This window comes from Stenella coeruleoalba (assembly GCF_951394435.1).
Source record: "Stenella coeruleoalba genome assembly, chromosome: 9".
Classification (NCBI taxonomy): Eukaryota; Metazoa; Chordata; class Mammalia; order Artiodactyla; family Delphinidae; genus Stenella; species Stenella coeruleoalba.
The window spans coordinates 59,418,718-59,434,973 of NC_137155.1; positions in this window are offsets into that span (position 1 = coordinate 59,418,718).

Here is a 16,256-nt window from a genome sequence, read left to right on the forward strand (position 1 = left end):
CATGAATTTCATATATATATATAATTTATATAATTTTCAGCTCTTTCCCCCCCTTTTTAATGTGATAAAATATAGATAACATCAACATTACCATTCTGACCATTTTGTTTGCTTGTTTGTTTTGTTTTTTGCGGTATGTGGGCCTCTCACTGTTGTGGCCTCTCCCGTTGCGGAGCAACAGGCTCCGGACGCGCAGGCTCAGCGGCCATGGCTCACGGGCCCAGCCGCTCCACGGCATGTGGGATCTTCCCGGACTGGGACACGAACCCGTGTCCCCTGCATCGGCAGGCGGACTCTCAACCACTGCGCCACCAGGGAAGCCCTGCCTGTCCTTTTTATGATAGCTACCCTAGTGGGTATGAAGTGATAGTTCACTGTGGTTTTGATCTGTATTTGCCTGATGATTAATAATGTTTAGCATCTCTTCATGTGCTTGTTGGACATTTGTAGATATTCTTTGCTCAGTTTTCAATTGCGTTATTTGTCTTATTATTACTGAGTTGTAAGAGTTCTTTATATATCCTAGAAAGCAGACCTTATAAGATATATGGGGACTTCCCTGGTGGCGCAGTGGTTGAGAGTCCGCCTGCCGATGCAGGGGACGCGGGTTCGTGCCCTGGTCCGGGCGGATCCCACGTGCCGCGGAGTGGCTGGGCCCATGAGCCATGGCCGCTGAGCCTGGGCGTCCGGGGCCTGTGCTCCGCAACGGGAGAGGCCACAGCGGTGAGAGGCCCGCGTACCACAAAAAAAAAAAAAAAAAAAAAAGATATATGATCTCCACGTATTTTCTGTTGCTAAGATCATACGGTTTTTGTCCTTTATGGACATGGTGTAGCACATTGATTGATTTTCATATGTTGAACCAACACTGTATTACTGGAATAAAAATCACTTGGTCATGATAGTGTATACTCCATATTGCTGGATTCAGTTGGCTAATATTTTGTTGAGGATTTTTATATCTGGATTCATAAGGGTATCAGTCTATAATATACTTTTCTTGTGATGACTTCATCTGGTTTTGGTATCAGGGTAATACTGGCCTCGTAGCATTAGATGGGAAGTGTTCCTTCCTCTTCTATTTTTCAAAGGCGTTTTGAAGGATTGTAAACCTTTGTTAGAATTCATCAGTTTCTTCATACAGTGAAGCCTTTTGGTCCTGAGACTTCCTTTATGGAAATTTAAAAATTATTAATTCAATCTTTTTACTTCTTGTAGGTCTATTCAGATTTTCTATTTATTCTTGTGTCCATTTTGGTAGTTTGTGCCTTCCTAGGAATTTGTTCATTTCATCTAAGCTATCCAATTTTCTGGCATAACAGTTGTTCATAGCATTCCCTTATAATCCTTTTATATTTCTGTAAATTTGGTAGTAATGCCCCCTCTTTCATTTCTGATTTTAGTAATTTGATTCTTCTCTCTTTTTTTCTTTGTCAGTCCAGCCAAAGGTTTGTAAATTTTATCATATTTTCAAAGAATCAAGTTTTGGTTTTATTGATTTTCTCTATTGTTTTTCTCCAATTTGTTTCTACTCTGATCTTTATTGTTTCCTTCCTTCTACCTAATTGGGGTTTATTTTGCTCTTATTTTTCTAGTCTTAAGGTAGAAGTTTATTTTATTGATTTGATAACTTTCTTCTTTTTTAATATAGGTGTTTATAGCTAAAAGTATCCATCTAATCATTGCTTTCACTGTATCTCATAAGATTTGGTATGTTGTGTTTTCATTTTTATTCCTCTTAAAGTATTTTCTAATTTCTCTTGTGATTTTCTTTGACTTATTGGTTATTTAGAAATGTGTTGTTTGATTTCCACATTTTCGTGAATTCCCCAAATTTTCTTCTGTTAATTGACTTCAGTTTCATTCTATAGTGGCCCAAGAAGACATGCTGTATAGCTTTAATCTTTTAAAATTGTTTTAAACTTGTTTTATAGCATAACAGTATAGTCTATCCTGCAGAGCATTCCATGTGCACTTGAGATGAGTGTGTATTTTGCTGTTGGCAAGTGGAGTGTTTTATAAATGTCTCTTAGGTCTAGTTGGTTTAAAGTGTTGTTCACATCTTCTGGTTTCCTTATTGATCTTCTCTCTAGTTGTTCTATCCATTATTAAAAGTGTCATATTGAAGTCTCCAAATATTATTATTAAATTGCCCCTTCCTTTGTTTCTGATAGTTTTTGTTTGTTTGTTTGTTTTTGACACTTAAGTCTCTCCTCAGTTAGCTTAGTGGTTAGGTAATTATTAGATAGAGATTTCCTTAAATGTTGGGAACCAATGAATCTCCCAGTCTTTACAGAGGGGGCTCTGTGTACGTGTTGGGTCATGCCTTCAATATCCAGTCAGGCAATTGAAAACTCTGCCTTAGCCTACACTTCCTACTTGCACACAGCTTCAAGTTTAGGTTACACAGAGGTGAAAACTCAGGGCCTACTCGGGTCTTTCCTGAGCTCACCCACTTGCACAACTTGAGCATGTGTACAGCCCCATGCATGCACATGGCCTTCTAGTTTCCCAGAAGTGTGTTGGAGTTTTTTAAAGTCCCTATGGGCATTCCCCATCTTTTCCTTTTAAGCTTCTAGTTTAGCCTACTGTTTGCCAACAGTTATCCACTGCCTCAAGTGGTAATGAAATTAAATAATTGCCTCTAAGTATTTTCAACAAAAGTCCTCAGGGAAAAGTCCTTTTCCCACTGGGTGAGCTCCAAAGAAGTCAAATAAAGACTGCCTTACGATTGGAATATTCCAGGGAAACACCAGACGGGTCAAATTATGACAGTTCTACGAGAATGAGTCTTTGAAAGTGCTCTGGTTTTATTTTACCCTCTCCAGTTGCTGTCAGCATGCTGGTTTTCACTGTGCTTGTTGGCTGTTGATTTTCAAGGCTACAAATTTGGGAGATGTGGGTAATGGGAACAGGGCAAATTAAGCTCACTGTTCTTAGTGAGATTCAACTGCTTTTCTTGAATAAAGACTCCCTGGATTGTTGCAATATTTGATTAATTTCCAGAGTTTTGAAAAAGTTGATTCTGACCATTTTTGCCAGTTTCTTCATTGTTTTTGTGGAGGAGAGAATTTTCGGAGATCCTTACTCTGCCATTTTCACTGACATTACTCCAAAGAGGTCTTAGTGGGGAAAACAAGTACACGTTTTGAAATAGTGGAATAGTTTCAAGTAATGACAAAATCCAGGGTAAGTTGGGAATGGATAGCTGGAGTGGAGTGTAAGTAAATGTTACTGCTGTGGGGGAGAGGGCAGGTAGTGGATTTTTGAGGCCAGGCTGATGAGAGGGTAACATGGTCTGTATGTTTATATCCTCCCAAAATTCATGTGTTTAAATCATAACACTGAAGGTGATGGTATTTTGAGGTGGAGCCTTTGGGAAGCAGTTAGATCATGAAGGTGATGTACCCATGAATGGGATTAGTGCCTTTATGAAAGAGGCTTCAGAGAACTCCCTAGCCCCTTCCATCATGTGAGGTTACAGTGAAAAGATGGCCATCCAGGAAGCAGGCCTTCACCAGACACCAAATCTACTGGCACCTTCATCTTGAACTTCCCAGACTCAGAACTGTGAGAAATAATATTCTGTGGTTTATAAGCCACTCAGTTTATGATATTGTGTTTTAGCAGCCCAAATAGACTAAGACAGAGGGTGTCCATATGGATTTTGAAATCTTCCTGATTGATACTACTTGGGAGAGAAGGATATTGAACAGGTGCCTAAAGTTCCGCATGACTGAAGAGGAGGTACCTGAGAGTGATGGATGGTAGCAATGTCAGTGTTTGAAATTTGAGAAATAAAAGTTATTATATGCATAGCCAGTATGATAAAGCAGTGGTAGAGAAATTCTCAAGGTGGAAGATGACCAAAAAATTTTAATATAACCAATATGGTCTATCAGTAGGAACATTTCTTTTTTTTTTTAAGAACCATTTTTTTGTTTTTTGTTTTTGTTTTTGTTTTGCGGTACGTGGGCCTCTCACCGCTGTGGCCTCTCCCGTTGCGGAGCAACAGGCTCAGGACGCGCAGGCCCAGCGGCCATGGCTCACCGGCGCAGCCGCTCTGCGGCACGTGGGATCCTGCCGGACAAGGGCACGAACCCGTGTCCCCTGCATCGGCAGGCGGACCCTCAACCACTGCGCCACCAGGGAAGCCCAAGAACCAATTTTTTAATTAATTAATTTTATTTATTTATTTTGGCTGCATTGCGTCTTCGTTGAGGTACGCAGGCTTCTCAATGTGGTGGCTTCTCTTGTTGCAGAGCAGGGCTCTAGGCGCGCAGACTTCAGTAGTTGTGGCTCACGGGCTTAGCTGGATTCTTAAGCACTGTGCCACCAGGGAAGTCCAAGTAGGAACATTTCTTTTTTTTTCTTTCTTTCTTTTTTTGCGGTACGCGGGCCTCTCACTGTTGTGGCCTCTCCTGTTGCGGAGCACAGGCTCCGGACGCGCAGGCTCTGCGGCCATGGCTCACGGGCCCAGTCGCTCCGCGGCATGTGGGATCTTCCCGGACCGGGGCACGAACCCGTGTCCCCTGCATCGGCAGGCGGACTCTCAACCACTGCGCCACCAGGGAGGCCCAGGAACATTTCTTAATGCCAACAAATTATTTTCACTCATTGCTTCGTGCATCAGGAGGTGAAGGCAAGAATTGCAGCCTTGATAGCTGTATCTTCTCGTAGAGTTACCCTCTATTCATTCTTCAAGGGAGTCCTCATTCTCTGAACTTTATATTACCTGAATTTCTCTCTAGCTTTATATTATAGTAGAGCCCACAACTTTCTGTCGCTGGGGATGACCCACCACAAGGACAAGTTTGGTAACCTGCATGTCTTCAGACCAAGGTTAGTCAAGGCCTTGAGAATTCAAGGTGCCCCACACTATCTTTGGAAAGTCACGGCTTTCTGCAAGCTCTGAGGGCACTGATTCATCCATCTTTGGTCTTACACACAGAATCATGAGTATTCATTATATAAAATTCTTTCAATTGACATTTTCACTGTTTATAATAGCTAAGCTATAGTGGCCTACAACACATGTGCAAAAGCATTATGCACTGAAATGTCCTAACTGGGCCATTACCAAGTTACATCTGAATACAAGACCTCAAGATTTGGGACTGGAAAACACACTCTCAACATAATTGCTTAAAGCTACCATCAATCTGGACAAGGAAAAGCACTTTAAGTTCAGCTCTCCTGACTGTGACTGTGAGACCCAGGGGACCTGGGGTAAATTCAGCTGCTTTTTCTAACCACATGTTATACCAGACTTAAGAGTAAACAGCACGAGGAAAATGAAGCAGGGAAACTGCCTCCCCTTCAAGCTGCTGTAACTCCTTTTCCTGCCGGTCATTGTTGACCTCCCGGAAAGAGTGGTCTATAGTTGCCTTCTAGTACTCATTCCCAAGCAGTCTTCAGTAAGCAATGGCCTGGCTTCCACCTCCACCACTCTAAAAAGATCAACAGTGAGGGATGCTGTCCTGTCAAGGATGACGTCAGTCTTTATCGTTCTCCACCTGTTTGAACGTGCTGAATGAATAACTCGCTCCTTTGTTCCCCTATATCTCCCATCTCCACTTGTGAGCCCCATGCCTCCAGCTCTACTTGCTTGACACTGATATTTAGCAAATATCTCCAGCTCAACATGCCTCAGATTGTACAAGCTGTTTCCCCCAAACCTGCTTCTCTTCTTATCTTCCTTAATCCCCACATCAACCAGCTTGGAAACGCTGAGTCCTTACATTTCGCTCTCTCTCTCTCTCTCTCTCTCTCCCCCTCTCCATCCCTCCCTCCCTCCCCCCCCTCCCTCTCCATCCCTCCCTCCCTCCCCACCCCCCATATATTCAGTTCATTCCGTTTCTGAATAAACCATTCCTAGATGTCTCTCGTCTCCATCCCCATTGTGTTCCTAGCTATCCTCCTGACTATAGGCACCCCTTCTGCTTTCCAATCTGCATTGCTACCAGAACCCGCTCTATAATACACACATCTGAACAGTGTCAGGCCTTAGAGGTTTTCCAAAGCTAGGGTGACTGAATGACCCTGTTAGCTCTGGAAAGTGCAGTTTTATGTGGGGTGTTCTGTTATCCCATCTGGTTAGCATGCCCTTCTACTCTCAAAAACGACCCATTTGGATGATGAATTATGTGGTCATAATACCATGGCTGACAGGATAAAATCCAAACTCTTTTTTCTGACATACAATCTGGCCCCAGGCTAACTTTTTGGCTCCATATTCTTCCATTCTGGCCACTGGCCATTCCCCAAACACACCACGCTGTTGCCACCTCATCGTCACTGTCCACGCTATTCCCTCTTCCTGAACAACTTTCCCCCCCATTTCCCATTTACCGACTCCTCCTTGACCTTCATTGCCCAGCCAAAATAGCACCTCTCCTGTGAAATACCATATCCTGCTTGGCCCTGTCTCCACGTGTCAGAGCTTGCCTCCCACTATCCCCCAGACCCCCACGTGTGATCCTATAGCAATTTGTTCAAACCTCTGTTTGAAACTGGTACAACACTTGGCACATTGCAGGTCTTCAAAGTGTCTTGAAAAAGAGGCATGAAGCTGGGAGTATTTTCTCTGGCTCTGATTAGAATCAAGAGCTTTTATCCTCTATATGGGACATGCTTGAGAAAATCCGACATGTCAGAGCCAAGTCTATGTCTTCTTCATCTGTAAAGTAATATGGAAAGTAATTGCTTCTACCAAAACCTACCCATGTGAACTCAATAGGGTAGAAAAACAAGTCCTGCTGTTGAACTATAACATGTTGAAATGAAGAGATAAGCTTTCCATCTTTTGTCATCTGGCCCCACAGCCTAGGGCCTGTGGAGGGTAGGGGCAGGAGGAGGTTCTGAGATCTGGCAGATGGCTAAATAGAGAATGTACCTATGGGGGGATCAGAGTGATTTATTCCAGTACAAATGAAACTGATTTGAAGAACCATTTATTGACCATGTAACATGGGTCAAATACTGTGCTAAGAAGTTTGCATACCATTTCTTTATGTAAAGCCAATCTTGTGGGATGGATATTATGAGTTCCCATTTTATATTTGAGAAAAATGAAACTCAGAGAGGTTAAGTAACTTACCAAGGACACAAAGCTAGTAAGTGGAGTGGGAATACATAATCATAATGCTAATAAAGCACACGTATGTGCCAGGGTCTTTATGAAGTATGCTGCTTGGTCTTCACAACCACCCTATAAGTTAAGATACTGTCATGTTTCCATTATCAGATGGGAAAACCTTTAAGTAACTAGCCCAAGGTCACATAGCTAGTAATGAACTATCCCAGGCAGTTTACCCCAGAAGCCACGTGCCTGGTCACTACCTTCGCTATCTTCCAGGTCTGTCTGATTTTGTTATCTTGGTTCATTCTATATTGCCAGCATCCATAAGATACTCTTCCATAGCTCCTCAAAGTCAGCAATGATGCAAACCAGCAGCATTGTATGTTCTAAAATTCTTGAGCCCCACTCCAGACCTAGGGACCCAGAATCTGCATTGTAACAAGATCCCAGGTCCTGGTCTAAACCAGTGGGTATCAACCTTGTCTGCACATTGGACTTCCATAGGGACCTTGACGGAATCCTGATGCCTGGGTTCCACTGAAGGTAATTCTGCTTCGTCTGGGTATGGTCTGGGTATTGAGCTTAGAAAAAGCTTCCCATGGGATTCTGATGTGATGCCAGGTCTGAGAACCATTCCCTTAAGCAAATATAGCTTGTTGGTTCCTTCCTTCCTTCCTTCACTCATTTCTCTTATGTGCAATTGACTTCGTCAAACTATAGGCAGAGCTTTATGGGGAGATGAAAAAAACAATTACAATTACAATAGCACTATGAAAATCATTATCCCGCGGGCCAGGGGAGATCCAGAGGAAAGCCTGACGTCCAAGTTTGCATGAAAGAAACAAGGCAGATTGCTCCCAGGACACCACATGGGTCTCGAGGGCAAATGGAGCTCTTGGATTTGTTGATGGGGATGGTGAGCTGGAGTGGGTGAGGGGAGAGTTCTGTGTTTACTGTGAAACTGAGAGTCATAGAATTTGAAGCCATAACAGATTATAAAGATGATTTGATGAGTACAATGAAATAATATTTACCTTCACTACATGTGATGCACTTTGATGTTTTCTAGTCTTTCAATACTCTTTTGTTAGGAAAAAAAATACTGGTCATGCCTAACTGAACTGGTTTCCTGCACCACTAATGGGTCACAACTTGCAGTCTGGAAGACCTGACTTATTCCTTTTCATTTTTCCTTGAGGAAACAATAACCCAGAATATCGAAATAACTTAGCCTGGAAGAGTGAGGAAAAATGTGTTCAAATTCCAGTATGAAGGATTGGTGTCAGAAACAAAGAAAGCCCTCTGTATGGTTTTGGTTGCTGGATATTTCAGAAGGACTTGCCTTCCCTGGAAGTCCTACCCATTTTCTGGGAGGCTAAGTCACAGTCCTGTAGAGGAGGCAAGATGGTGAATTAAGAAATGAGATGTCTAGGTTCTTTCTAGCCCCACTCAAATATCCTATTCTATTAATACTACTGAGCAGGAATTCTCAGTTTAGCTGGGTTTGGGAAGGGGTCATTGCCACCTGGGAGTGGGGAGAGGGCCTTATTAGAATCACCCAGGGCCTTTGTCTAATGTACATGACTCCCGGCTATTCTGATATGCACCCTGACCCTTTAAGGCCGAAATTCCAGCTGACAATATGATGCCGTATCGAGGCTCTGGTTGATGGAAGTGAGCCATGGCCGCTGGGCATGCGCGTCCGGAGCCCGTGCTCTGCAACGGGAGAGGCCACAACAGTGAGAGGCCCGCGTACCGCAAAAACAAAACAAAACAAAACAAAAATAATAATATCTGAATAATATTTTATTGTATGTATATACCACATTCTTTTAATCCATTCATCCACGGATAGATATAGGTTGCTTCCACCTTTTGGCTATTTCGAATAATGCTGCTATGAACAGGGTGAACAAATCTGTTTGATTCACTGCTTTCAATTCTTTGGGGTATATACCCAGAGGTGGGATTGCTGGATCATATGGTAATTGAATGCTTAATGTTTGGAGGTACCACCATACTGTTTGAAGACAGTTAGCTTTTTTTAGATAAGGAAGCAACTACTGCGTTGTCCTAATTTTTCTTAGTTCACTGGGAAAACTTCATCACAGACCTGCATTGGTCTGTAGATCAGTGCCTAGAATTACTGCTCCAACAGATATAAACTTCTTCCTGAAGCTATTTACCCTTCAGATGAGGAAATCTGGATTCTTTATATTTTGCCTGACAAGAAAGAAAATTATTTTTTCATCATAAAATATCCAGTAAGGGGCTTCCCTGGTGGCGCAGTGGTTTAGAGCCCACCTGCCGATGCAGGGGACACGGGTTCGTGTTCCGGTCCGGGAAGATCCCACATGCCACGGAGCGGCTGGGCCCGTGAGCCATGGCCGCTGAGTCTGCGCGTCCGGAGGCTGTGCTCCGCAACGGGAGAGGCCACAACAGTGAGAGGCCCGCGTTGCGCAAAAAAAAAAAAAAAAAAAAAAAAAAAAAAATATATATATATATATATATATATATATATATATATATATATATCTCCAGTAAGTAGTTTGGAAAAGTATACAAAAACCATTAGTTTGATTACACTAAATTATGAAAAACAAGACCGTTTCTATTATTCACTTTATCAAGCCATCGCCATTTCAAATTTGACTATAGGCCATTATCATTCTAATATTTACACTGAAGATAACAGACACTTGTTTTCCCCTGCATAATGACTGAGTTTACAAACATCCTAGAGATGATCTTCCTTTCCAAAACTCTTGCTTCTCTGAAGTTCATATGTATCAAGTTAAGTAAATTTCCTGCATGGTGGGGCTTTAAAAATTTTTTTTAATTCTACATATTCAATTCTTTGTGAGTTCCGGAAGAAACTCTTCTGCTACTAAAAGTCATGAGTTATTATCAAATAACTATAATTCAGTAGAAAAAAATCCTGCTGTTTTAAAATGAAATCTTAATTGTAGCTGCCATTCTCCTCATTAATATTGGCCTTGACAGTATTTTTCATGTGACCCAATCATTGGAGGGGGGCAGGCATGAAGAAACAGAGCAAAATTTATAAGTAGCATGACATTTGTGAAAAGACATACTAGAGAAATCGGATAGATGTACGGCTGAATGTTTAATTGAAATGTTGCGTTTTCTGAAGAAATTCCAGATCTCTCCTAATTCCTCCCTGGAATTTCAATGAATCACAATTTCAATGTATTACAAATTCTAAAAAGTAACAAATTGTCATTTCCAAATGTATGAATCTGCTGTTTGCAAAAGTCATGTCTGAAGTTCCTTCCTATTCAAATATCTTTTCCTTTTTTTGCTTGCCTCACCAAAGGAGCTCAATTATGGAAATGTTTTTACCTCTCTCTTATTTCTGACACTCAACACTGAATCAGAGATGCCTCATGGAGTGTTCCGTGTGTGTGTGTTTTCTTTTTGCCCTTTCTCTGCTAAATCTGTGTGCTTTTAGTGCAGCACATTTCCCATCTGTATGATTTGCTTGAAGCTTGGTATTTATATGTCATAAAAGAAAATATTCTAAATGTATGAAGAGAAATACATTTCGTTGTAAAATCTGATTAAGTTATTCCATACTGTTTAAGTCTGTTTGTTTCAATGAGACAGTTGTAAGAGCGTGTTGGCATTAATCTTTTAGAGTTTAATATTGGTTCACAATTTGCCCATGCTATGAAAATGAATCTGCATCCTATCATTTCGTTAGACCTGTAGACTCTTCTTCCATTCCCACTGTTACTGATGTGGGTCAGCCTCTCATTTTTTTTTTTTTTTTTCTGGTGGTAAAATATACATAACATTAAATTTACCATTTAAAACATTTAAAATTTTTTATTTTATTGAAGCATAGTTGATTTACAATGTTGTGTGAATTTCTGCTGTACAGTAATGTGATTCAGTTATACATACATATATTCTCTTTCATATTCTTTTCCATTATGATTTATTACAGGATATTGAATATAGTTCCCTGTGCTATACAGTAGGACCTTGCTGTTTGTCCAAAGCATTTTTAAGTGTACAGTTCAGTGGCGTTAAGTACATTCACATGGTTGTGCAACCCCATCATCATTTTATACCTGTACAGCCTTCAGAATCCAGTCTTGCTTCTAATTTTGCCCCCTTTAAGGAAAGAAATAGAAATTGAATATCTGTGTTGACTTATTTTCACCATGCATCGGAGAAAAATGGAAGAAATGGAAGGGGATTTCTTTGCCATTTCTTCTGTGCTTTAGGCTACATAGCTGATGAAGATCAAATGCAGATAGAGTTCCAGGGGCAAAGAAGGGCATGTATCTGCTGCACTTGCGCATCCCTGAGGCAGATTATTTCTTGCTCTGGACATCACAGTCTAAGGGATTGTTTTGTGAACCTGGAAAACATAAATGCTCTTAAACTCATTTGGCACTAAAGTGTCTGGCCACCAGAAGCACAAAAAGGCTTTTAGAAGTATAATCTGTAGCTTTATAATGTGCAGAAATGATAATTTCTAAAAAGTAAGATGCAAAACTCTTAGATGGCTGACTTTGTACCGGTGAACACAGCATAAAGGAGTCTGACCAGTCTCGGCTCTGCCCACGGCCGCTGACGTCACCTGGTCTGTCTTCGGGTCCGCGCTGCGTCTTGAACCCTCTTGGGGGGTAAGTGCATCGAAAATGAGGAGCCCGTCGACACAAATGGTTTCAGGTTTGGAGCCTTTGGCAGTGCAGTTTTGTTATCACTAGATGTCAGTGTGGACTTTTCCGACCGCCACCCTCTCTCTGCAGGAGATGTACCAGACAGCACCCTGGGTCCTTCCCCAAGTCCTGGCAAACACAGGGCTATTTTCAGAACTGTAATTTCACCAAATATATTATATACTTACACATTTTAACTTTTCAGAGTTCTTTTAAAACACAGAAACCCTGAACCAAAGGCTGTACTGTTTTCATGCTGTAATCTTCTAATCTCTGTGCTTGCATTTGGAAGGCAGCCTACCAGGCTGTTTTGAGGCTGGTAATGGGAAGTCCCAGCTGTGTTCCACTTAGGGTCTTTTTTTTTTTTTTTTTTTTTTTTTGCGGTACGCGGGCCTCTCACTGTTGTGGCCTCTCCCGTTGCGGAGCACAGGCTCCGGACGCGCAGGCTCAGCGGCCATGGCTCACGGGCCCAGCCACTCCGTAGCATGTGGGATCTTCCCAGACCGGGGCACGAACCCGTGTCCCCTGCATCGGCAGGCGGACTGTCAACCACTGTGCCACCAGGGAAGCCCTACTTAGGGTCTTTTAAAAGCACATGCGACCTCAGATACCTGTAGTGCCCAGCTTCAGGAAACCAAGCATCTTACGCTACCATGGCTCAAGAGTAGGGCAGGAAGCCAAGAAAAAATATTTATGATTAGCTACATAAGGATTTCATTGGCCACGTTTACGAGAATATTTATTTATTTATTTATTTGAGGCAGTTTGTAATCAGGGAGCTTCTGAAGTCTTAAAGAACAGTCATTATATTAGTTTCCTATGGCTGCTGTAACAAATGACCACGAACTTGGTTGCTCAAAACGACACAAATTTATTACGTTGCAGTTTTAGAGGTCAGAAATCCTAAATGGGTCACACTGGGTTAAAATCAAGATGTTGGCCGGGCAGTGTTCCTCTTGGAGGATCTGGGGAGGATCCATTTCCTTGCCTTTTCCAGCTTCTAGAAGCTATCAACATTCCTTGGCTCGTAGCCCCCTCTGTCTTCAAAGCCAACAATGGCACATTGAGTCCTTCTTGCACTGCATCACTCTGCCTCTGCCTCTCCTCCTCCCTCTTTCATTTATGAGGAACCTTATCATTAAATTGGGCCCACTCAGAAAATACAATCTCCCTATCTTAACACCCTTCATTTATTTACACCTGCAAAGTCCATATTCACAGGTTCCATGCATAAAGGCATAGACATCTTTAGTGGGCATTTTTCTGCCTATCACAGTCATTATTTTAAATAAAAATACTATAAGATGCAATTTTTGAGGTGATGAACTTTTTAATAGCCTAATTCCATGTGATAGAAAACTGCTGTTTGTAGTAAACTGTGTGGGAAAATAATAAGGCCTAAATTTCCTTCAGTCATGGAATGTTAACAAGGAAGAGAAATAAATTTGCCACACCCAGCATTAATATTTGGTGGCCCTCCAACCTGACTGTGCACAGCACTACCTCTGCTACCCCTTGTGACTCCCCATTTTCAGGATGTTGATCCTAGGAATAACACTGAGTTGGTTCAGGGTGAAGACACAGGGAGAGCAGGAGACATGGTTCCTGCACTGAGAAACATTGTGCAAAATGAAATCCAGGGCTCTGAGAAAGCTGTTTATAGCCCCGTGCAAATTCAGTGTAGGATTGGATGCCTAAAGCCAACAGAACTTAACCCCATGCCTTGCTACAACCTAAAGGCTGGTTTTGTTCTGCCTTGTAGAGCTGAATTCATCTCCCACTTCTCAAATTGATCTTTCCTACCTAGTGCTCCCAGGGACCCAAAAGCTTACCTGTCATCCTTGAGTGTCCCTTCTTAGTCATGCACAGCATCCAATTGGTCTCCAAGACCTATGGTGGCTATTCTCTTAATAGCTTTTGAATCTGCCCTACATCAGTCTCCTAACCAGTCTTCCACTTCACTGTGCTTTCCTCCATCCTATCAAGAAATTCTCCAAAATACTGCTTGAGTTATCCTTCTAAACTGTATATACACTCATGCTACTTCCCTGTTTATGAAAGTGGTTCCTTTTTGTCTCCTGGATTGATTCTAACCTCTTAACCCAGCACACCAAGCCAGTTAGTCTCTGCCTCAACCTGCTTTTCCAGCCTATTCGCTCACCTCATCGCCTCCCTACTCTTCGTTCCAGCTGTAATGAACTGCATGCCGTTCTTCAGATGCTCAAAGCTCTCACTTGCTTCATGCTCCCTCAGGCTGGAATGCCTGTGGCTGCTTAAGCCAGCTCTCTCTCTCTCTCAAGATTCAGCTCAGTATCACTTCTGGGAATTCATCTTTGTCCTTCACCCAACCCCCATCCCTGCACTCCGCCCCAGCATGTATTTACCACACTGCACTCTAATCATCTCGTTATTTATATCTATGTCCTCTGACTCTATGCTGTAAGGTTTTTGAAGGCAGGGACCCTGTCTGGCTTAGCTTTGCATTCCCAGTGATAAGCACAGGGCCTGGCAATGACAAATGCACAGTCACTTTTTGCTTAAGGGATGAAGACATCTCCAGTGCAGGTCCCAAGGTATTCTGCTGTTTCCATGCACCAGGGATGACCTGGTTCAGGGCTATGTTCCAAAGCCTACACGGTTTAGACCTGTATCCCTAGAGTGCAGCCAGAGCCCAGCTAGTTTCTGGGAAATAGAGGGTGGGGCAAGTTGAACAGTAGCTCTTATTGCTCTGTTTTCTTTCTGGTTGCCAGGGAAAGATCATCCTGAAGTTATGAGTTTACCACTTGCAACCTGGCCAAACCTGGGGGCATACGTCAATCAATAGCAACTCAAAGGGAATTGGCCACCTAAGGTATGGACTGCCCTGGATGAAAAGTGTAGAAGATGGCAAATGGGACACACGCAAACTTAATGTGGTAACGACAGCCTGCTAAGTCAGTAGTGATTCAGGACGGGTATTGTCACTGCTGTCTCTCGTGATCCACAGCAGTTACTGATGTCTCCTGTGTGCAGACTGTCTCAGAAGCAGGCACTGTAGGGAGTTAAAAATAAAACAGAAACAGAGTTCTGTATTTGGGAGGCTTATGCAATCTAGGCCTAAAATAAGGGGCTTGCTTTTATTGGGGCTTTTGGCTACCTTTCCGGGTAAGGGAGGAAGTGGTAAGGGAAAATGTCTTATAATACTACTTAATCATTCATGTATAACCATAGTGATTTCCGCAAGTGACAGGAAGCAGGGAGGTGGTGCATATGCACTGGAGGAGGCACTGCATGCATTATGTAGCAGAGAGCTATTTTTTCTCCAAGCTGTTCTTCATTTCTGTAGGCAGGGAAATGCCCCTCGGTACTGGCCTCATGACACAATTGTCCACTAAATGTTGTGTTTTTTCAACAGTATGCCCCTCATAAAGAGCAGGGATTCCTTTTAAAACATTCTGTATGGAATCTGAGAGTTTTCTTCATAATGGAGGAAAATCATCATGGGTTGTGGTCATTTTGTATTAAGGGTTTTAAAACAAGGGCTTTTAAAGATTTTTTTAAAAGTACTTTTTGCAATCCAAAGTGGATTAATTGAGAAGAGAGCATAATATAAATATTTAAGCTCTTATTAATACTCCATATCATTTTGATAAGCAAGAATTAAGTTATTTTTATTAGTAGTTGCTTACATTGTATCTCGCGCTATTTTTGGAGAGGAAAATGATCCCAGAATCCATGTTTGACATAGCTTAGGGATCTGGCCACTGATTGATTAACATGAAATGCTTTCACAACACACTTAGTCCTGTTCAGGACTCCGAAGACTCCTTAGTGAAAGCGTAATTTAATTATCCTATAGAATCAAGAGGTTTTTGTTTGTTTGTTTGTTTTTGAGGTACGCGGGCCTCTCACTGTTGTGGCCTCTCCCGTTGCGGAGCACAGGCTCCGGACGCGCAGGCTCTGCGGCCATGGCTCACGGGCCCAGCCGCTCCACGGCATGTGGGATCTTCCTGGACCAGGGCACGAACCCGTGTCCCCTGTATCGGCAGGTGGACTCTCAACCACTGCGCCACCAGGGAAGCCCAAGAGTTTTTTTTTTTTAAAGCTTTAGATATATTTCAAATAGCTAGTCCCTGGTCTCTTTTTTTTTTTTTTTTTTTTTTTTTGCGTTATGTGGGCCTCTCACTGTCGTGGCCTCTCTCGTTGCGGAGCACAGGCTCCGGACATGCTGGCTCAGCGGCCATGGCTTATGGGCCTAGCCGCTCTGCGGCATGTGGGATCTTCCTGGACCAGGGCACGAACCCGTGTCCCCTGCATCGGCAGGTGGACTCTCAACCACTGCGCCACCAGGGAAGCCCCCTGGTCTCTTAATGACAATTTCTTTTCACATTTCATACATATATGTGCATGCATACACATTAATCCATCCAATGATAGAAAGATGTAGGTTTGTCATCATGACACGTCATATTGTCATCAAAATTAGAGTAGTGATATACATA